Here is a 25,204-nt window from a genome sequence, read left to right as displayed (position 1 = left end):
CTTTTCATATTATACCTCTTTTGGTATAAAACTAAGGGAAGAACCCAGTTATTTGAATGGTATTTTGTTTGAAAAACTCAATACACTTCTCGTTTGTTTCACGAGTAAATTGCACCCGTGCGAAGCCGGGTTGGATCGCTAGTAGGTACTAATAGCACTCCTATACAATTCAGTACCTATAAATACATAATTAAAAAAGCTATATATACATAGTAAACATTCAATACGCATTTATGAATGAAGTTTTTTTTTAATTCGCTTAGACTTAAGAAATTATATTGGCCATTAAAATGTATATTACTCGTCAACATGCACATTGCACATGTTTATATATTATGTAATGTGTATATAAATACGCCCATGTGCTTCAAATCTCGCACGATATAAGTTATATTCATTCATTCAATCAATTAGTCCATGCAAATTATACCTACATGACTCATTTCTTAAAGACGCTCATAAAAGGGCTAGATTTTCTATAATTTCTAGACAGAATCGACGTCAGACATAAAACTTGCGAAATAAAATAAGCCTATATATAAGCCATAATAAATATGTATCTACTTTATGATGCCAACGACTTTGTCCACGTTGACTTAAGTTTTTGAAAATCTCACAGGGTTTTCTGGGACAAAAAGTATATCAGTGATTGAAATGTAAGCTATGTCAGTATTTCACATAAAATGTGATACTCGCGACTTCGTACACATGGATTCAGAGTTTTGACCCCCGACCCAAAATGAGGAGTGTTATAAGTTTGACATGTGTATCTGTGTATCTGTCTGTGGCATCGTAGCTCCTAAACTAATGAACCGATTTTAATTTAGTTTTTTTTTTTGTTTGAAAGGTTGCTTGATCGAGAGTGTTCTTAGCTATCCTAGAAGCCATAGCCTCGATTACAAACAATGATTACAATTATTGTTGTTGTCACACCATAGAGCCAGGTCCCAGAACTGCCAGACCTTACTTATTTTTAACCCTCGACCCAAAAAGAGGGGTGTTATAAGTTTGACGTGTATTTGTGTATCTGTGTTCCTGTTTGTGGCATCGTAGCTCCTGGGCTAATGATTTTAAATTAGTTTTTTTTGTTTGAAAGGTGGCTTGATCGAGAGTGTCCTTAGCTATAATCCAAGAAAATCGGTTCAGCCATTTGAAAGTTATCAGATCTTTTCTAGTTACTGTAACCTTCGCTTGTCGGGGGTGTTTTAATTTTTAATTTACACTTGTTGAAAATCCTGTAGGAACTTTTTGTCTTTCCGTGGCAAAAAATAGTCTATGTCCTTGTCCTTGGACATGTGTTGGTGGATTAGTTTGCAACTCGAATGGTGACAATGTACGGTTAGAGAAATATAGGAAGACTATATGGCTGGTTTGGCGACGTGAGAGGTTTTGGCATAATACCGGAAAGTCTATATCCAAGGATATCTATCGATGGACGATCAATAACAAAGAAGAAAGCTTCTAACCAAAGGTAGATGCTCTTTCCAAGTAGAAGATGAATCAATTTAAATACGAAACAGATGTACAAACAAAAAAAAATGAAACACTTGTTTTCCACGGAATCGCCACAAGTGTTTCAGTACGTCTAATCACTACCATGTCTTAGTCTGCCCCATTCATTGCTCGTGTTCTTATATCTATATACAAATATATCATATAAGGAATAATTGACTGACGACGTTATTAATCTTAATCTAGCTTAAGCTAAGCTTAATTCATAGCTATGAATTATTGTATGGAGATAACTTATACGCTTTTTTTTCTTTTCGTGAGGAAAATCCGTCATGGATACCACCGGCCACGAGAGAGCACGGTGGTTATGTCGGACTCCTACCGACTAAAAACCTCACGAAGTTCCATCCCACCGCTGATGACGGAGCACAAGGAACCCACAACGCCTCGTTACTCCCAACAGTCCCACCAATGGACACGGTGCCCCCAAACACCGTTAGAGGCATGCCGGAACCACAGCACGGCAACAAACCCGAGGACCACACTGTGAAATACGGACTGCCCCGTGTCTATGATCCACAGGTCTTCCTGAGGGCTAGAGTTCGCGGGGAGGGCTCTCTACGTTCCCCATCCCCAACATCTCCCTCGCCTGTTAACAAACTGGAGAGGCGAGAAACCGGTCGGGCGACAGTGATTGAGATAGCTCATACCCTGAATTTACCGAAAGATAAAAAAGTCTAGATTCTCTGAGCCTATTACGTACTTAGCGCACTAAGTAAGTACTTAAGTAATGAATGAATTGAAATTCCAGCATAGTAGTGACAAAGTAGTCATTTCTAAGTATTGTTAGTTTAAATATAAGCCTCCATAGCTGTAGTCTACCTATTCGTGACTAAATTATGCTGTTAAAGGATTAAATTTAGACATTGAAAGTTTAATATGTTAAGTAGACACGTGCATTCGGAATCTGCCACGCCCTGGGCGCGTATTCAGGTATTTACATGAATATTTTAATAGTCGTCTCAAGGAAAAATAAATGCATAATTTTGTCGACGAGCTTATTTTGTTAAATAATATGACTTTTTTGGAAGTTTCTTTAAAACTGAACTTTTTTGGAAGGTTATATAAAAATAGCCACAAACGGATTTTTTTTTTAATTTGCTCTCTAAGGCGAGATTGATAATATTCAATTTTTAATAAGTGTCTAGTGTGTTATTAGTCATTTAATAATGTAGACATTGGAAAATACACCACTATCAAAACACCAAAATATGCAAGCAAATATGCCCAAAAATGGTCCAAATATGCACAAATTATGCATTATCCGATATCTAATAAAGACAAATATGCTGCTCGAAGTTATTAGCTTTACAAGTGTAAATTAAAAATGTATATCACCGCCGACAAGTGAAGGTTACAGGAACTAGAAAACAGCTGATAACTTTCAAACGGCTGAACCCATTTTCTTGGATTATAGCTAATAAAAATACTCTCGATCAAGCCACCTTTCAAACAAAAAAAAACTAATTTAAAATCATTAGCTCAGGAGCCACGATGCCACAAACAGGAACACAGATACACAAATACACGTCAAACTTATAACACCCCTCTTTTTGGGTCGGGGGTTAACAAGTGTAAATTAAAAATTTATAACACCCCCGACGATCCAAAGTATCTGAGTTTTCCAAAACATCATTTTCAAATAAATAATTATGTATTTAGGCAACGTCCATCTTGCCAGCTTGACATTTGTCTATTGACATAATATTATGAACCTAACGGTTATCTAACCTTCTTTTCTACAAGAAAACTAGAAAAGAGCTGATAACTCTTAAACGGCTGAACCAATTTTTTTAGATTATAGCTAAGAACACTCTCGATCAAGTCACCTTTCAAACAAAAAAAACTAAATTAAAATCGGTTCATTCGTTTAGGCGCTACGATGCCACAGACAGATACACAGATACACAGATACACAGATACACAGATACACAGATACACAGACACACAGATACACACGTCAAACTTATAACACCCCTCTTTTTGGGTCGGGGGTTAAAAATAAGTAAGGTCTGGCAGTTCTGGGACCTGGCTCTATGGTGTGACAACAACAATAATTGTAATCATTGTTTGTAATCGAGGCTATGGCTTTTAGGATATTACATAATTACAACACGCAGGTTCGTTCACATTTACAATATTATTTTATGTATAAATTAATCTTTAATGTAAACATTATTGTAAAATCATGTATAAAGGTCGTGCGAAAACTGGTAGCTTGTCTAGTATGGATTTAAATATTTTAATTAGATACTAGCATTTGCTCTCGACTTCATCCGCGCTTTTATAAACCTATTCACATGCCGCTACACATTTTCTTCATAATGTTATATCTATATATACATTTCTATTACTGAGATTCCGAACAAAAGCTTTGTCTCTCATCTTCTTTTCCTTCCATTTTTTTGTATTCTTGTTAAACAGCGCAGTAAATTTTTGAACAAGTGTAAATTAAAAATTTATAACACCCCCGACAAGTGAAGGTTACAAGTAACTAGAAAAGAGCTGATAACTTTCAAACGGCTTGGATAAAAGCAAAGAAAACTCTCAAAAAAACTTTCAAACAAAAAAAAAATTAAATATTGGATAGAATCAGGCGTTACTTTGCGGAAGTTCATCCTGATGCTCCGGTGTCGGGGCGAAACGTGCGTCGAGAGTAGTGGAAAAGTCTTGTGTGGTGTTGCATGTGAATGGTGGTGGCAGTGCTTGCTTGGGAACTTGGCTTTATTGCTTGGTTGGGGAGGTAAGCGGTGCTTAGCTTGTAACTGCATGTTTGACCATACAGATTTATCCTGTTGGCGGATTATAGCAAAATAATTTTTAACTGTTTCTTGCTAAAAAAAAATTAAATTGAAATCGGTTCATTAGTTTAGGAGCTACGATGCCACAGACAGATACACAGATACACACGTCAAACTTATAACACCCCTCTTTTTGGGTCGGGGGTTAAAAAAGTAGCTAAGTACCTTGTGACGGTGTTTGTCAATAGAAGAGATACAGTTTCCGGACCAGTGGTTGAGTCTTGACTTATTATTCAATAGCAGGGAAGCGTTTTCTTCCGTGCCACAACCGGGCAAGGAGGCTACGTCTCGAGGCCCATACCCCCATATTGAGCTAGGCCAAACGGTGAAGCCCCCGCTACAGACCTATAAGCCGTGACAACCGTACATAGTATCAACTCAGTCGGATGATATAAGAACACGTAAGGACAAACACACAAACAAATTAAATAATTTTTATAGACAAATTGTTGTTGATAACATGTATGTAATTGTATAAATTATTGTAGTTAGGTATAACGAATATCTAAAAAATTTACTATGGGAAATTATGGAAATATCCAAATTAAGTATGAATTCTATACTTTGCGAATTAATAAATTAAGTAATTAACTTGTCAGCTTAGCATTTAGCTTGTGGTTTTTAATTAAAGATAACATTATCTAATAGTAATACTGTCTTGTTATTTAACTATAAAACATAAAAATTAGCTCTATATTATATGAATTACTGCTCAGGTGCCATTTATCTAGTTGTTCTACATCAGTTTTTTAATTACAATTACTTATTCATAATTTAAAATAATTATAACAAAACAATTACAGATTATGTTATTTTGAACCACATATAAAGATTTTTCTTAGAAAAATGCATTACTTATTAGAATAATTAAAAATTGGTCAACACACTGCCCATGTGAAGATCGGCAGACTTCACGCACCTTTGAGAACGTTGTGGGTAATAACTTTATAGTTATGCAGGTTTCCCCAGGTATGAAGTTTTCTTTCACCGTTAAATCAAGTGATATTTAATTGCTTAAAACACACATAACTCCACTAAAAAGTTATAGGTGCGTGCCCGGGATCGAACCCCTGACCACACGAATAGGAGGCAGAGATCTATCATGCTATCATGGTTACATTACCTATTTGTTACTCCTAATCGTCCCACACCCTACCGCTAGTTTTATAAGGCTTCCGCACCTCAAAAAGAGAAATGGAGCCCTTATAGGATCACTTTGTTATCTGTCTGTCTGTCTAGAAAACTTGTATTGTACTCCCCGTTGACCTAGAGTCATGAAAGTCAGGTAGCTAGATCTCCAGCACAAGCACAGAAGTAAAGGAAAAAATCCGAAAACCGTGAATTTGTGATTCATCACAAAAAAAAATTAAAATACGTTCATGAATAAATAAATAATTAGTATTTTCAATTTTCAAACTAAGATATCATATACCTGTAGGTACATTCTAAAACAGATTTTTTTCCCTTCTCTTTGATTTTTCGTGCAAAATGTCGGAAAAAATACCCGAGTACGGAACCCTCAGTGCGCACATCTGACTCGCACTTTGCCGGTTTTTATTTATACTCGTTCAACCACAGTATCTTGACTTGCGAGGTTTAAATGCGAATCAGTCTATTTTTAAACCACATTACTTTCTTACAGCAAATGCAGTTCAGACGGACGCTAACTAGTTTGTCTAGTTTCCATAAGAGAGCTAACGCTCATATACAGGCTGTAACAGTTATAAATAAATAAATAAATAAATGAATCTTTATTAACTTAACAAAACGTAGTGTTTACAAGCTTTAGTGTGAGGCCCTGCCGTCTGATGAAGTAAAAACTGTGTTTCAGAAGGCAGTGCTTTCCCATATTATATTGTAACAACACACAACCACTTATTATATGTATATTCATTTTAAACAGATAGAACTCATTCTAGTTAGAACATTCTCCCAAAACTCGACTAAAATCCATAAAAGCATTTTGATTAATTTTTAGGGTTCCGTATCTCTAGACAAAATAAAGAACCTTCATAGTTCGTTGTTTGTCTGTCTGTCGTGTCTGTTAAGACCAGTCAAAGGAACCAAAACCTATAGAGTACTTCCCATTGAACAGGTTATAGCACAAATAAGTAAGGGAAAATACGAAAACCTTGAATTGGTGGTTACATCACAAAAAAAAAATTAAAAGTACGGAATCCTTCGTGTGCGAATCCGACTTGCATTTGACCACTTTTTTAGACTGATTGATAGATAGGTTGCAAAGGTGACTAGTGCCTGTTATTTCGTCCTAGTTAAATAAAACTAAAACTGAAACACTCTGTATAACAAAGGTGGAAATTGCGTTTATTTACGATTTTTAGTACATCAAGTCAGCGTTTAACTAAGGCCGTGCTTATTATGCTGAAACAGCAAAGCTTTGAGTAGGTATACTGTGCACATACATGGTATAATGCAAAACTTATATACCCGTTATCCAGCGTATCACTTAAAAATACAAAGAACCAAGCAAAAAAATGTGAGAAGAATATATTATTTATTCACTGAGAAAGAAATGACAATAAAAAAATGTTAGCCGCCCCGCGACCAAAAATTTTTAAAAATAAACTATGTAAGTAAACAAAAACAAGTGCGAGTTGGCATATGAAGGGTTCCGTACAATCGTACAAGAAATAAATTTTTTTTTTTGAGATGTAACCACAAATTCACCGTTTTCGGATTTTTCCACCGATACCTGCCAATTCATGATTCTAGGTCAACGGGAAGTGCCCTATAGCTTTTGATTCCATTGCCGGGTCTTAACAGACACGACAGACAGACAAAGTCAAAGTCAAATCATTTATTCAAATTGGGTACCATTGTATAATTTTTGATGGTTGAATTTGTAATATGTAATGAAGACAATAAATAAGTAAACTTAAAAGTAAAGCTATGAGAGTTCAAAACTCAGCCGAAGTCGAAGTGATCCTATAAGGGCTCCTATTTTATCTGGAGATACGGAACCCTAGAAACTATTCGTTACGACAGCGGCGGCGCCGGCGCGGGCGCAGTGAAAGTGTCCCTGGTAACGCCTTACTTTATGAAAGTCTATTCGGCTGCCTTTGAAGAGGAGACTTTTAAAGAGATTTTTTTTTATAATATCTAAATATCTCTTTTGTACAACTACTCCGAAACTACTAACATTACAAATTAATACGAAAGTGTGTCTGTCTGTCTGCTAGATTTTCATAGCCCGTACGTTTTGACACAAAGATAGCATGCGTTCCAGAGATGGATATGGGTACTTTGTATCCCAAAAAATCAAAGAATCCCTTCGACAAGTTTTGACTGACATTCCCCTTTCCCCTCCAACTAAGCGTAAAGCTTGTGCTAGGAATGGGTACGACAATAGTGCAATGGGTGGGGTTTGAACCGCCGCGCCGACCTTTCGAATTTCAGTCCGCTCCTATAACCGTTGAGCTATTGAGGCTCGCTGGGGGCAATGTGTAGAGAAACTTCCAGTATTTGGTTTGATTTGGGCCCTCAGGGTCCAAATCTAACGATGTCTCGCTAGGTAAATTTAAAAATCAAACACAAAGGTTGGCATATTATTATGTGCACTGTTTGTTTACCCTTTGTGCAGCATCTAATGAATTTTATGTATTTATGTCACGTTTTCTTTAACAGTCTCCAAGTTAAATTCCTTACGGCGATAATTATTGGCCGGCAAGGCCATTCCCTTCAACGGCTGTTTCAACTCTAAACACTTATGTATGTGGTGAATTGTGTTTCATACATATATTAATAAAATTATACACGTGATTATTTTTTACGGTCTACGAATCTATCTATATACTTTCAAGTTAATAATATTATAAATACGCAAGGGTCTCTGTCTGTTTGATAGCTTATCATGGTATCATCCGTTTAACCGATTTTGACGAAAACCTGCATCCGGCGTCGGACATAGGCTAATTTTTGTTTGGGAAAATCAAAAAGTTCCCATGAGATTTATAGGAAACTTAAATCCACGTGGAAATTTAATTACTGGTCCGATTAAAACTAAAAAACATGTAGTTAATTTTAGAAATTTTCAGTTTATTTTTCTATTGAGAAAATTGTACCCAAGCATACTGCTGTTTCATGACGAATTTAAATTAAAGACCTAATAATCACATGTGAACACAAAAAGAGAACGCTATTTCAAACTTTCTCTGATGCAGGTTTGCTTATGGTGTAATCCGAATATTTAATTTTATAAACTGCGAAAAATTAAAACTCAAACTATAAACTCAAATCAATAATTCAAAATACGCGATTACATTTTTTGATTGTCATTTTTGGAATTTGTAAGATAATGATGTAATGGTGTTGGATACGCGTGCCTGGGATCGAACTCCAAACCTTCAAGGCTGATGACATAAACTCTTAACCTTTAGGCTATTGCCCCTTTATCCGATCAATTCGAAAACAATAGTCGCTAATTTAGAATGGCGATTGTAATTAGGACTGCGACCCGCAACTGACACCTCGGATCTGTAATGCAAATACATTAATGATCGGGCAATACTTGATAATGCATCGGCTTGAATTGTTATCAAGTCGTGATGGCTAATGTTGACTTTGAATTTTCCTTTTTGAACGGAACGCGGCTAGAATTCAATTGAACATCGTTAAATTAATACTCGTTATTTCTTTGCAAAAGGGGTTAAAGAGGAAGCGCACACATACGTTCAGATTGTCTTGAATTCAAATTCAAATTCAAAATATATTTATTCAATTAAACTTTTACAAGTGCTTTTGAATCGTCAAAATAATCCACCACTGGTTCGGAATGCAGAACCAGCAAGAAACTCGGCGGTTGCTCTTTTCAAGTATTCAATTTACAATAATATGCCATACTATATACAAGCAATTGCAGCGCCGTGGAGCGAGTCAAATCCAAGCTTTTTTGACATAATCTTCGATTGTATAATAAGCTTTGAATGAATTGCTTGAAGCCTATCATCGTTACACGACTCCCCAAAAAAGCATATAACATTTTCTCAGTTATGTATGTATGCAGGTAATTATGTGTGTATGTACGTATGTGAGTTTCTTTATTCCATTACAACTTCTTAATGCCTGAACAGATTTGGATGCATAAGCCATGCATCGTTAGAATCCTTACATCATCGCGAGTACTACTGGCTATGAAATTATGGAAAAGAAATCAATATGGCAGATCAATCGTGTTTTTATTTTAAACTATTTATAACTTATATACCATTTTTTAGAACTTATATTATGATTCTAAAGAATCTGTCATTGCCAAAGTTGATTGAAAAGAATTGTTATGTTTGTACCCTATGCGTATCGCTGGCGTTGGCGCTACGCGAGCACTTTTGCATACCTGTGGGAGCGCATCGTGTAACCGGCCGGCAAGGCGTCAAATGATGGAATATTACACGAACTGGAAACCCAATTTCTACTAATCCTAACGTCTGTGAACTAAATATTTCACACACTCTAATTTATAAGAGCGTATAAAAATAAATACAATTATAGAACAATCCGGTTTTATTGTCCATTGCGAGCTTCCGTAATTGGGTATTAAATAATAATAATAATATGTTCTCACTATAATATAAGTATAAACAAGCGTCAAAATCAGCATGACTAAAATTTATGAATATAAATGCAATTTCATTAACCTTTTATCGCGCAACACAGAGGAAAGTAAACATGAGACAGCCAAAGTTTATTCATCTGTTTCTAATTAGGCCTCAGCTGTGACGTCGTGCCCGCGTCATTATGACGCAGGCCGCTGAATATGCATTACGACGACCCCAAGTAGATAAATGGCGTAAACGACTAAATATGGTTCAAACTAATGGTCTGGTGCAATGTGACTGAAGTAGCTACCGTTTATTTCCTTATGCGCTTTTTCAACATATAAATACATATAGAAATACTTGTTCCTAGTACTGATCTATCAACGCACGGGCACAACCTATACCGCTGGGGATAGAAACTTTGACAGGAAAGAACTGATTAAGAAAGAATTTGGAAATTTTACCTCTAAAGGGTAACATCCTAGGATGAAAGTCCGTCATTTTTCAAGTTATGCCGATGAAAATTGGCTATAGGTGAAAAGTAAAACATTAGGTACGTGTTTCACAATTTTTGAGCATTCCACCCCCTTACTGATTTTCAAAAATGTGTAATTTTTGCAAATCGGCGAGGGCGTCCAGCGAATCGCAGCTAAGGTAGTTGGCAATATGTCGTCTCTGACAGTCGACAGTCTTGTCGGACGTGTGCGCACGCAGAGTCATTGTTCTCTTCTTGTAGTTGATTGTGTTAGTATTGCATTCGCGTAGATCAATCAATAATCACATTGCATTTTCACTTTTCGTTTGACTTAAATGAATTCCATGACCATAAATTTGTCTGTTGTCGTCAATATGGCTTCGCTGTCGTTAGGTGATACCTATTAATTTTATTTTAGCCGCCTCGCTGGCTCTCTATTCACGGAGAGGAGTAAGTATAGAGCTCTCCCTGTTACGTGCTCCCATACAAATGACAAAGACAAAAACAGTGGGCGTAAACCATTTAAGTGACCAACCCAATACAAACGAACCTACGTTTTCGAATTGAATTTCCAATGTGTTTTGAAAACATAGGTCTTCTAATAGAGCAGTACGAAAAACTCGTGAGGTTTTCCTTCACCGTTAGAATAAGTGATATTTGATTGCTTAAAATGCACATTACTCCGAAAAGTTAGAGGTGCATGTCTAGGATTGAACCTCAAACCTCCCGAATAGATGGTTGTTATGTGCAGCTAAAAAGCTACGTTTGATGAAATTCTGTTCAATTGTTTGGGGGCTATCAGTCATTTTCTCAGCCAGGATCTCACTCATACAATTGGTATTTATTTTACACTTATCAAGTATACTTGGTATTTTGTAGGTATAATAAGTAACCCAAATAACAATAATTCAAAATTTAAAAAACCCCCAAATTTTTTTAATGTGTGAAAAGGCATATTATTATAATTGTGTAAGGAAATAGCCTATCTATAGGTTTAGTTTAGAGAAAGCAAAAATAATAGCTAATTCATGACCCTTATAATATTTCAAGACTTTACCACTGTTTGGAAAGACAGTTTCATTAAGAAGAGACGGAGGAAAACTGCTGTTTTTGAACTTTTTCTTGTTTACTTGATGGTAATTTTTTATTGTTATTATATTGTAAGAATATTTCCCAATAGCTCGGTCAAATGGCCCATTGTATGACATTGTTGAAGTTAGTAAATTTTTTGCCGTAAACGTAGCTACCATGGCAAGTAATTGTATGAGCCGCGACGATGCCATTGTTTTTTAATTGCGGTAATTTCCGTAGTAGCTGTATCATCATCATATCACGCAAATGATACCACTTGAACGAGTAGTTTAAATCCGAACAAAATTATATTATTATCAAAGTCAGTTGTATCAAGTCACTTGATAAAAAAAAATTGACGTGTCAGTCAGGACTGCCGATAGAAATGAAAACTACAACTATGAAGGTAGAAGGTTGCTTTTATTCTGATATAACTGTAGTGATAATAGGCTGCCTTTGTAACACTATCATTTCTTCATGTTTTTATGTCTATGTAGTTTATAGCAACAAATATTTATATTCCTACTAATATTTAAACTGCACCTAAATAGTTTTAACAATTTTAACTTACTTTAGAGACAAAATAAGCAACATATTTTATGGCAATCGTTTTAGATTGTGAACGCGATAATAGTGTTAATATTAGCAAATAATGGAACGACTAAACACGATCGTGATTGTTGGTAGGTACATAAATATTTACCATCAGAAAAAAACTGTGTATTCAACTCAGTTATTTACTCGTCCAATTTTGAAGATTTGAACAAATGTTTGTGCCATTATAGACCCAAGTCAAGTCGTCTATGAAATGATGAGGATTTTTAGCATTCCTTAATAAAACAAGGATTCCCAATAGCTTTGATTGTACTAAGTAGTTGTAGGTACACCTAGTTGGTATCACATAAATCGCGACTATGTATACTTTATCCACGGGAAAAAGTTAATATAGCGCTCTGTCGGTTACGCAATCCCATACAAATGACAAAGACAAAAATCTCAGTGGACGTTAAACATTTTGTGTCACCAACCAATCACAAACATGCTTTCAAAAAAAAAATGGGAATTTTTTTTGAAAACAGTTTCGTTAGTGGTTGGTTGGTGCCCCGAAATGGGTAACGCCCACTGAGATTTTTATCTCTGTCATTTCTAGGAGATTGCGTAACAGAGAGAGCGCTATACTAGCTTCTTTCTGTAGATAGAGTATAGCTACTACCTACATCATAACAGGTATAAATATTTGTCGCACCAGTTCACCGCACAATATTACAGTGGTGCTAATTTATCTCGACAATATTTAACGACAAGCGATAAGTTGATCATTATCGCCAATTGCCTTCACTTATCACTTCATATGTAATTAATTTAGCTAAGGGCTATTTACATTATGATTAAGTATAGTTAAGAGGGCTTTGTTCGTAGTACGCTCCAAACATTCAATAAATAATAATCAAACACGATGAAGTTTTGTAGATGTCTTCTAAGAATCTCTATCATCTATCAAACTCTATCTCTATAAATACATAAGTATTTATATTATATGTATTTATGTAATTATAAATTATATGTCCGTAATTTTCCTGATTTCCATCAATATTAGACATTAAAATCCGCGAACAGAGGGACAGATGGCGGGAAGTGACTGTGTTCGCTAAGAGATATAAAGCTCAGGTAAATTAGATGAATAGGTGTTCCTTTAATGCGTAGCTTAATATAAAATGGTACGTACTACGTGTTTGTAGGTTGCTCGGTCTTCGGTAGGAATTCCCCGCGGCTCGTCGGCGGGTCCCTGGCGAGTGGCAGGCCAGCCCTCGGCGGCTACAAACCAGAGCATACTGTGAGTGCTGCGCCGTCACCTCGCTTCGCAGCGCAACGCACAGCAAAACACAATCGCTCGCAAAAAATACGCAATCGCAATGCATAGTGTGACCTAAGCTTAACATTATACAGTGTGTTTTTTTAACTGGGTCAGTTAAAAAAATCGCAATGCATAGTGCAACTTAAGTTTAACATTATACGGTGTATTTTTTTAACCTGGTCAGTATAGGTAAAACCAAAACCGTAGAAGGTACAAGGAAACTGTCTTGTGAAAACAGTTTTGGTATAGGTAGCAATTTTTTTGTCAAGTGTGAGTTGCCTATAAAATAAACTGATTATTTTTTATAATGCTGATCGACTCAATTTCGGAGAAATCGGAAGAAATTATTTCATTGTATTGGAAGAAGAAAATCGGGACAGCAGAAATTGGTCTATAATTTTTCAGATAGTTTCCCTGCGTCTCCTATGGTTTAGAATTTCCTCATAATATCCCAGTTAAAAAAACACACTGTATAAATGAAATTGATGTATGTAACGAATATATTCGTGTACTGCCATTTTATAACAAAACACAATTTTATTAGTATAGAGATGTAGAGAAATTGTGATAAACAATAATAGATACTATTTAACCTTAATGAAGTACCTGTACGTCAAAAATAAACAATTTAAAATAATAAACGGATTGTAGAAGATTTTTTAAAATGCTAATGAGAGCAATACATAAATAATAATATAATATACTACACAACGAAAGCATGAAGTTTTGGAGTAAAATATAACTTTGTAAAATATACGAAGTGCGAGTTGTGATATCAAAAGTGAGTAAGTGCCAATAACACTTAGTTGATTTTATAACACACTACATTGTTATACTATCTAGAATACGATGCGACATTCCGTAATCATAATAAAAATTCTAGACATTTGTGGCAGTAGTTAATGTCAGACTTGAAAATTAACATAATTATTATCGTCAATAACTTTACGAACAACATCAAAATAATTTATGTGTATAATATTTTAATTCAGTATTTAGTTTTCTGTACCAAGGACAGTACACATAAAGGAAGGTTTGAAATGCACTGGTCGTGGTATTTTGTATTAGTTGGTAGTAATTACTGAGTATACCTGCATCCATATTTGCTTGGGGTGGAGCTTAACGAATAACATAACATCCACGATATTTTAAGTTTTATGATGGTTATACAATATCTTACACTTTATACAAACTCTTCTGCCCTCATTTCAATATTATATTTTTTTTTTATTTGTATGCCAATATAATTCTCCATGAACGATTCATTGTACCATAACAATATCTGTACTGTAGTGATGTAGTGTATGAACTTAGATTAGTAATAAACGTAGCTTGGAACTTTACACACGTGTCTCATTTAAATATCCACTCTACGGCCATCACCACAGTACAAGCGATTCAAAAATACAAAAGTTTGAACTGGGTAAGGTGACTGACTTTTTGACTGATCTATCAATGCACAGCTCAAACTACTGGACGGATCGGATTAAAATTTAGCATGCAGATAGCTATTGTGGCATAGACAGCCGCTAAGAAATAAATGTTGAAATGTTGAACGCCTTGGAGGGTAGAATTGGGGTTTGAAATTTGTCTAGTCCACGCGGATCAAATCACGGGCATACGCTAGTTTTAGTCTATAATTAATCACAAAGAAAATATTATAATATTTTTATTTACAATATAAATGTTTATGCCATGATGTTGACATTTAATTTTTCCTCATTCTTGCGTCCCGTTTGATTTAGCATAAATTGTGCCACATTTATTGACGGCTGAAATATCTTGGAATATATTAGCATTTAAGCTTCGCCCGCCTTTGAGACTATACACACGTGACCAACTCTACCAGTATCATGTCAGTCATATTATAGGTAGGTAATTATAACCACGCCTGTATTAGTATATATATATATATATATGAGAAATCAAAGGCAAAATGTTTTTGAACATGCGTAAACTCCTGCACATTGTCACGCGCTGCTTGTACGAGCTTAGACACACTTAGCTCATATACACGCGAACCGTAAAGGACTTTAATCCATATTACTTCTAACTGATCCACTGGTTCGAACAAATACGCAGGAATTAGTTTTATCGAAGCGCATAATGTAGAGCGCGTGTTAACGAGCAAAACGCGCAGAACTTGGAACAAAAAATAGTCTGAAACCACCATTACATGATAGAAAGTCCTCTTCACTTATAATACAACCAAACAATAGTAGGTGATAATATTTATTTTGGCTTCCATTCGGAAGTAAGTCGGGTCAATTGGGAAAAGGAACGCTGCGAATCAGGGCAATTGGTGTCAATGTCGGACATTAGCTTCAAAACTCAGTTTGGATGTGATTTGCGCTTGGCCGTCTTGTTGGTACCATGTGTAGCGAGTTTTTGCCAGGAAAAGTATCATTAAGCATGTTCCACATTGAAATACAAAAATGTTTTTAAATATTGACACTAAACGGAATAGAGTAGGTATGTACCTACTACCTAGTTAGGTTAGTTTATCTAGCAAAGAAATGAACTTAGTATTATGACAAAAAAAAATCATAATAATATTATTATTAGCTCAGTTTGCAATGTTTTTAGTATTTTCTTTAATTTATGCGTGTTGTGACCGTTAGAATCAGTAATTTACATGGAAGTTGCCGTGTTATGCGCACGGAGGTGCGGCGACTCCATGCGCATAGACACAGCGACTTCCATATAGGCACGGCGACTTCTAAATTGCAGATTCTTACGGTCGCCGTCAACTGAATTGCCGGGCGACTAGTCGTCCGTGCGTAATGGGTCTAAAGTAGTCGTTGGTTAAAACATTTTGCATGTCATGTAGAACAACATCAAAGTCTCGGCCAAGGATTTAGTTTGTGTGAATAAGTCGCGTCATGTAAATACCATTAAATAATCAATATTCATTGTATTGGGAATGCGTTGAAATGTTAGAGCCTACGCAACTGTTCCGTCATTTAATAATACCCACCGCACTTTATTATATTACTAGCTATTGCCCGCACCTTTGTCCGCGTCCCACAGAACTGTTCTCCCGTGATTTTTCTAAAAAAATCTTTCATGCAAATCTTGTCCTTATAAAAACGAACACAAAAACAAAAGAATTATCCAATTTGGTGCAATCGTTCGAAAGTTATGCGCGAACATACATTTCGGCCATCCATTTTTCTATGTGTAGATATCTTCGTAGGTATATTTTAATTTAATAATAATTTTACATAGGGACATAATTCATAATATACAGGTACATAATATAGGACATAAGGTAGGTAGGCTACCTTCCGAATTTCATGATTCTAGGTCAACGGGAAGTACCCTATAGGTTTCTTGACAGACACGACGTACGGACGGACAGACAGACAGAATGCCAGACAGACAGACAACAAAGTGATCCTGTAAGGGTTCCGTTTTTCCTTTTGAGGTACGGAACCCTAAAAAACGCATAACGTAAGTATTATGATCAGTGTGCAGGCATCTTTAACACTTGAACCTCAAGAGGTCGTTCTTTGGCACCGCGGCTTTTGTCAAGGTCGCAGACGAATCCAAGCAATGAGAACCGAAACCGGATCCAAAATGTTAAGTTTTTGCGTTACATCACCCATTCAAGTGCTTCGTTACAAATTAGCACATTTTAGCAACATAAATGTAATCTTTTATTCGTCTTTGATTGACTACTGAACATGAAGAACACATACATATATGTAATTACATTAAAAAAACCGGCCAAGTGCGAGTCAGACTCACGCACCGAGGGTTCCGTAGTACAGAAGCAGCAAAACGGTAAGAATCACTTTTGTTAACGAACCGCGTAACTAACTTTGTTTGTAGAGGTAATTGTTAATATCAAAAAATTATTATTTAGAATTGGTAACTTCAGATCTAAGAAAGTTCGGAGATAGTGGGGGGCGCTCTTGGAAAGGCCTTGTCCAGCAGTGGATGCATACAGGCTGATTGAATGGAATGAAACATACTATGATAACATTATGGAGATCTCTGAGACATTCCAACTTTCTCACGAGGTTTTCCTTCGCTGTTAAAGTAGGTGATATTTAATTAAAAGGCCAAAGTCTTGATCACCAGGTTAACACCGTTTCAGATGGCAGTGTTAATTTTGTACAGATACAATAGTGTTAGAGAATTATAAATCAATTTCAAATTATAAAAAAAAGTTAATCATCATAGCGTCATAAAAAAACTAAGTATTCAATCGCAAAACCTAGCAACAATAATTATAGTAACGATTTTTGACCACAAACTCATAAACTCGAGTTACGTCACTTTTGTTTTCTTGTGTCGATCCATAAAATATCAAGTTTTTTGATGCATCAAATTGGATTTAGCAACTTTGCGTTTTTTGTCGATTCGGTATTTCCCGTAATTGGTATTTTATGCAGCTATACTTAATTAATCTGTCTTAATTGTCAAAAAAGACCATAAACCAACCATTACACTTCATTAGTAACAAAGATGAACAATTTTATTCACTTTACGATTTATTTTTAAAAGACTTGTCTTGACTGACTGACTGATTTACCAATGCACAATCAGTCAGCACCGGGTAAGCGGGTTACATTTTACAAAGTTCAATTTTGACGTAGGCATGTCATACGGCCGGTAGGCATGCCATACCATTCTCATTTTGAGAGGAGAATGGAGACATACTCCTTTTACAATGAGAAAGGCTTAGGCTACGTCCACGATTGTGACAAAGTGTGGATTGACAGATTACATACACCTTTGAGGATATTATGGAGAACTCTCAGGCATGCAGGTTTTCTCACGATGTTTTCCTTCTCCGTTAAAGCAAGTGATACGAAAAGTTAAACGTGCGTGCCTGGGAATCGGACTACTACTTTTTAACCCCCGACCCAAAAAGAGGGGTGTTATAAGTTTGACGTGTGTATCTGTGTATCTGTCTGTGGCATCGTAGCGCCTAAACGAATGAACCGATTTTAATTTAGTTTCTTTTGTTTGAAAGGTGGCTTGATCGACAGTGTTCTTAGCTATAATCCAAAAAAATTGGTTCAGCTGTTTAAAAGTTATCAGCTCTTTTCTAGTTACTGTAACCTTCACTTGTGGGGGTGTTATAAATTTTAATTTACACTTGTTATTATAACTGTCGCTATCTATCGGCAGTTCGCTGGTAGTAGTCGAGATTTAGTTAACGTTTTGATCACATGAATGTTCCGTTCATTATTTTTCGAATACGGAAAACCATGGTTACAGTGATAATTGTTTACTTATGCACATTGCGATCGCGGAACAAGTTCAATAGCGAAACGCATAACGCCCAACGCATCGCTGATACAACATCTCCAAGACAATTTACGACACCACTTAGTTCCGCTATAACCTCCACAATTATACGTGCTTTATGCTTGTTTACTTTTAACCTGCCTTCAGACTTCCGCTACAAGACGTGCCTATTACCTAGGCACGAATGATAAGAGTCGTGGTTCATAACCAACCACAAGCTTTCTTAATTATCCGTATTTTCAGAAAAAAAAGAAGCCAGGATTAGATCATTGTCTGTCTGTCTGTCTGTCAGGGACAAGGGGATCAAAACCTATAGGCTACTTCCCTTTGACCTAGAATCATGAGATTTGGCAGCTAGCAATGTTTAGCACAAGGAAACGAAAAATCCGAAAACCGTCTATGTGTGGTTACATCACTGAAAAAAAGAGTTTATTTAATTATATTATATAGATTTAATTATAATATAATATATTTATACATATATTATGTAGTATGTACCTACCTCTTAGAGTGTAGGTTTATGTATGTAGGTATGTTTACTCTTTGTAATTTTGTTAACTATGAAGTTTTTTAAATAAAATAAATAATAAAAAAGATAGTACGGAATCCTTCATGTGCAAGTTTGACTCGCACTTGGCTGATTTTTATTCAGGACATACATACTTGCGCTCGACGGTAATCATGCCTAAGGAGAGCAATGATGAGGTCTAAGTTGGTTGCCATCTTACCTATCGCGTACTATAGATATATCAATCACTAAGACAGCTATGTTCACAATAGAAATAGCTAATTATTCCGTCTATAATAAAATATGTACACTTGTCTAGATAAGGACGTTGTATCTCTGGGTCATTTGCTATGCAAATTTAGTTTGGCTAGTTAGCGGAAAAACAATTATTTTAGATTGAATGATCTTCACTCGAAGACCTCTAATCTAAAGGTCATGATCAAAGTCTTTGGAAGTCTTAATAACTCAGTGTTTAGAGATCGAACTGAAATCTGAAAGGTTTAAAGATTCAAATTTCACTCATTGAACTTTGGACTTAACTACAGTACCTACGCGACAGGTCGAGATGGCAATTCCGACACACCGCCACCCCACACACCCCCCACGTGGGGGTGCGGGATATATCGGTTGCAGGTGTGCGGGGCGTCCCCACCCCGATTGCCATCTCGACCTGATGCGTACTATAAGGTACTGCTGATAAACTATTTTCCTAGCTAAGTATGTATAACAAGTATACATTAATGTTGTCTGTCTGTTCCTTCCATGTGCGCATCAAATTGAAGCTTCACTTAGTATAACAAGTGTAAATTAAAAATTTATAACGCCCCCGACAAGTGAAGGTTACAGTAACTAGAAAAGACCTGATAACTTTCAAACGGCTGAACCGATTTTCTTGGATTATAGCTAAGAAGTTCTTAGCTATAATCCAAGAAAATCGGTTCTTAGTAAAATTCTAAATACTTCGAAAAGTGTTCTTAGTAAGAACACTCTCGATCAAGCCACTTTTCAAACAAAAAAAACTAAATTAAAATCTGTTCAATAGTTTAGGAGCTACGATGCCACAGACAGATACACACGTCAAACTTATAACACCCCTCTTTTTGGGTCGGGGGTTAAAAACATAATATAGTACGCGACAGGTCAACAGGGCAATCAGGTTGGGGACGCCCCGCACACCCGCGGGGCGTCCTTCGGGAATTGAACCCAGGACTTCGTCATCTGCAGTCGAACATGTTAACCACTAGACCAATGAGGCGTGTAGAAAATACGAAAGCGATGAATGAATATTCATTTGTGAAATAGAGATAAGATAAGATGTGACTGACTATTTATCAACGCCTAATAAAATGTTTATCTTATAACGGTTTTCAAACAAATAATTAATTTAACGCCAAAAGAAATAACAGGAAATCATAGATTAACATAAATAGATAAGAAAGAAAAACGCTACTGTTAATTTACGGTTTTTATATGTTAAAAATGATTGTGAAGCTGTTTGTGTTTGCGTTCGGACATCGTTCATCCGATTGAGTTGAAACTTTGTACACTTGTTTTTGGCACTTGCACCAGCGGAATCTTCGTGGTTTGGCCTAGACCAAACGATACATGACACTAAGTTAAAAGTTTCTGACATAGTACCGTCAACGTAAAATAAGTGTTTAATTTTTCCATTCCATCAGCGTGTATGCGTCCATTGCTGGACATAGGCCTTCCTAAGAGCGAGCCACCAAACTGCGTCCAGCAGTTTGGTGGCTAATTATTAATGGGTAATTTTAAGTTAGTAAAAATATTCTCTAAGGCTCTGACAAAGCGTGAAGAAGCAACATGCGACATACTACACAGGCAATACGTCACACGAAACCGTGGGTATGCATTTATCATTATCATCTTCTTCATATTCTTCATCTTTATCTTCTTCATCTTCATCTTCTTCATCTTTATCTTCATCATTATCATCATCAACCTATGATTGGCTCACTGTTAAACACGGATCTCTTAAAATCCCTTGCGACTTGGTACTATCCAACCCTAGCACTTCTCCTTTCAGCAAAGGCGGCCTTATGGCTTCAAGCAGTAAGGCCGCCTTTGCACACAATTGTTTTTTTTGTTTTCTTCTTTCTGTGTTGTGATCCTTTACATGCGTTTTTGTGTGCAATAAAGTGTTTCTATCTATCTATCTATTTATCTCTTCTCAGAATTGTAAATTGTAATACACTCTTATCTATACATTGTCTGTTTTGGTTTACCTAATTTTCAATCCGGCAAAGCTAAATATCGCCAGACGCCAAGTAATTTAGTTTTTTTACTCGTAAGTAATTATCCTGGTATATTTTATTATCAAAAATCTTATTATCTTACCTATTACGATTTTATTATTTTGGCTATATTTTCCTGGTTGGGTAGGGTTGTAGACACTTGTAAGTTTACCAGATATTTTTCAAATGATTGATAAATACTTGACTTCAAGATGAGTAAATGTTTGTTATTTTTTTTTTTGGAATAATTTTAACTCAGTTTCTTGCCGGCTTTTAGTAGAATTTGCTTACCGAATCAGTAGTAGAGTCACATAAGTGAACTTGTCATAAAAGCTAAAAAGTTTGCCTATCTACATAAAATATCCATATAATATTATATTATAGATGCAAAAGTGTGTATGTCTATCTGTCTATCTGCTAGGTTTTCACCAATTTTACTAAAATTTAGAGATAGCTTGTGTTTCCTGGGAACGAAGTAGGCTACTTTTAGTCCCGGAAGACCATAGAGTTCCCACGGGATTTTCAAAAAACCTAAATTAGTAGGTAAGTATCAAAGTCAAAGTCAAAATCATTTATACAAAGTCGAAATTGTTAAATTTGTACGATATAGTGGTGATAATTAATTACGTAACTTAAAACTAAAGCTACGAGGGTTCCAAACGCGCCCAAGTTTTAGAGAACTATCATCTAGTTTAAGAGAACTACAACAATGTGGAAATTGCAATATAACCATTGAAAATATAACCAGCTACATAGGGCTGATGTGTGTAAGTAGATACTTACCTACTGAGTTACTTATCAACTTTTCTCTTGATAGAATAATTCAAAACCGGTTAGAGTCATTCATCAGATACCTTGATGATAATAATATTAACGATTCTACAATTCTACAATCCATTCAAAAGATCTTTTTTAAGAGATAATTAGCTCCGCCCAGACTTCACTCGCTTGATTTTTCTCAGTAAAAATTATTAACGCAGGAGTCTACATTTTATCTTAACCTATATGCAAAATTTCAAGTTTTTAGACTCACCGTTTTGATCTATATAGACATTACTCAGTCCTCCTGAATTTTGTTTTCAATATACCAAATTCAACGGTAATATATGCAAGATCTCCATCTGATCGTGTCGGATTGTGGGCTATGAGATTGAGGGGATAGAATATATTTGCGAACATACTTGTACATTATAATATTTCCCGCGCAGTACCTATGCTGAAGAAGGCGGAGGACCGTGTTTGTTGGCGCGCTCTTGGAAAGGCCTATGTCCAGCAGTAGACTGATACAGGCTGATTGGAATGGAATGGAATGGCTGTGGAGATTGACCACCGCCGTGGCCAAAATTCGGCAGATAGTTCACATAGTTCCCTATTTTCTTGTAATGACATGCATACACGTGCTTTGTGTGTGGCCTACTGTACAGATTCCGTCGCGCTACAATGTTGCCACGCGATCAGTTTATTTCAGCCTTAACTATCAACGCCTTATAGGATGTGCTGAGTTTTTGTACCATGCCAGAACAATAGTCAGTTTGTGAGTGACTACGACTTCGTGTGTGTCCAATCTCGGCCCAGGCGCCCTTTAGACGATACTACATCAATCAATACAGTCAGTCAGTCAATCAGTTAAAAGTGATGAAAGATTGATGAAACAGACCAAAATCTATCTTATAAGATCGGTTAATCTACGATACGTTGGAATTTGGAAACACGTGTGGCTTGGATGACAATAGATGATTATGGTATCATGAGCGTCTCTAACGCGCGTGGAGATTGGAGATAGATATTATCAGATATCTTTAAGTCTAATGGCATATGGCAGAACAGTTCAATTTGGACACGCTTCAAACACTATGATGATTTCAAAAATATAATGATAGCCTGATGATGAAGATGGAAGATAGGCACTTCAGACAGGAACTTCCTAGTGGCCATATAGCGGCGCTGCAGTCTTGCTGCGCGTCGCGGCATAGAGAATATTTTGATGCAAAGCGACGCGCCGCGCGACGCAATTGTGTGGTCCGTCCTTAACTCATCGCACGTTATCACACTAATATCATAAAGGCGAAAGTTTGTATGTGTGTGTGTGTGTGTGTGTGTGTGTGTGTGTGTGTGTGTGTGTGTGTGTGTGTGTGTGTGTGTGTGTGTGTGTGTGTGTGTGTGTGTGTGTGTGCGTGTGCGTGTGCGTGTGCGTGTGCGTGTGTGTGTGTGTGTGTATGTGTGTATGTGTGTGTGTGTGTGTGTGTGTGTGTGTTTGTTACTCCTTCACGCAAAAACTACCAGATGAAATTTAGAATGGACATAGATTATATCCTGGATTAGCACATAGGCTACTTTTTATCCCGGAAAATCAAAGAGTTCCCACGGGATTTCGAAAAACTTAAATCCACGCGGACGATGTCGCGGGCACCGGCTAGTTTATTATGAAGGCGAAAGTTTGTGTGGATGTATGTGTGTATGTTTGTTTCTCCTTCACGCACAAACTACAAGACGGATTTGGCTGAAATTTGGAGTGAACATAGATAATACCCTGGATTAGCACATAGGTTACTTTTTTATCCCATAAAATCAAAGAGTTCCCACGGGATTTTGAAAAACCTAAATCGACGCGAACTAAGTCGCGGGCATCATCCAGTAACAAATAAAGTTAAAGGTGCGTACCGGGATCGTACCCCCGACCTCCGGGATAAAAGGCCTACCTCTTAACCACTAGGCTATTACGGTTATTTTATATTAACGGTATTCACTGATAAATAACCTATCGTCTATTGAACCCTATGGACAATGCTCATCGACAATCATTAGTTTTTGCAGAGCCGTCAGCACACGAAACGTGTCGAGGTGAAGCGAATTATAATATAATGAGCTCTGTCTGCGCGCGTTGAGATGTTCAACATTATCGGTTTTATTATGTACCTACTAGCTGATGCCCGGGACTTCGTTCGCGTAGGTATAGGTTTTCTAGAAATCGCGTACGAACTCGTTAATTTTACCGGATAAAAAATAGCCTACGGTTAATCCAGGGTATACTCTATCTCCATTCTAAATTTCAGCTAAATCTATTTAGTATTATCTGCGTGAAAGAGTAACAAACATCCATACATTCATCCACCCATACATACAAACTTTCACTTTTATAATATTAGTACGCGACAGGTAAACATGGCAATCGGGGTGGGGCGCAAAAAATCGCACAGCCCTCACGCTAACCCGGTGCGGGATAGCGCGGTGAGCGAGGCGTCCCCCGCCTCATACCCCGATCGCCATCTCGACCTGTCACGTACTGTACTTGTAAGGCCCTGCCAGGAGCTTTAGTATGGTATACACTAGAATAATTATATTTTGAACAGTTTATTAGATTAAAAATAATAAAAATAGAGATATACTCAGCATTCAGATCAGATCAGACTCGCTCCAGTATAAGTTTTCAAGTTCGTTCAGTTTTTGTTAAAAAAATTAATAGGCTCAGGGCTCAGTACAGTAGGTACCTACAGTAAATTGATAGGCTCCCACTTTGCTATAGGAGTTTCTGATGCATACAATTTTAATTACTTATCATAAAAAATGCTATAAAAACACAAGTGGTCAAACACAAACAAAATTAAATCTAAAATGCTTACGTTATATATTTTGCGTTTACTTGTCTAGTTGTGATGCTTACCTGAGAACAATAAAAGAAAAATATTAATAACATAACATTATCTTTAATTTAAGAATACATAATACTGAATACATAATACATTCTATTGGTCATTATAGTGGTTTTTATAGTTTTATTACATATATTATATTAGGTTATCGCGGTGCCCAGTAAAAACGACTGTGGTTTTTGTGTAAACAAAAATTATGCCATGTACATTTTATTACTTTAGTAAATAAAATATAATATAACTCATCGAGAAGCGCGGCTGCA

At 36.4% G+C, this 25,204-nt stretch overlaps 1 protein-coding gene across 2 annotated transcripts in view; it reads right to left on the bottom strand.

Moving 5' to 3' along the window:
* Positions 1–25,204, bottom strand: part of LOC123880757 (UNC93-like protein) — a 140,311-nt gene that overhangs the window by 23,003 nt on the left and 92,104 nt on the right. Inside the window, exon 2 of one of the 2 annotated variants that reach the window (XM_045929057.1) lies at positions 13,138–13,226. The exons of the other annotated variant lie outside the window; for it this stretch is intronic. The gene's annotated coding sequence lies outside the window, so the exon portion shown is untranslated. The remainder of the gene's footprint in view (positions 1–13,137; positions 13,227–25,204) is intronic. 2 annotated transcript variants of the gene reach the window in all.

This window comes from Maniola jurtina, chromosome Z (genome assembly GCF_905333055.1).
Source record: "Maniola jurtina chromosome Z, ilManJurt1.1, whole genome shotgun sequence".
Taxonomy (NCBI): domain Eukaryota; kingdom Metazoa; phylum Arthropoda; class Insecta; order Lepidoptera; family Nymphalidae; genus Maniola; species Maniola jurtina.
This window is presented reverse-complemented; position numbering and strand designations above follow the sequence as displayed.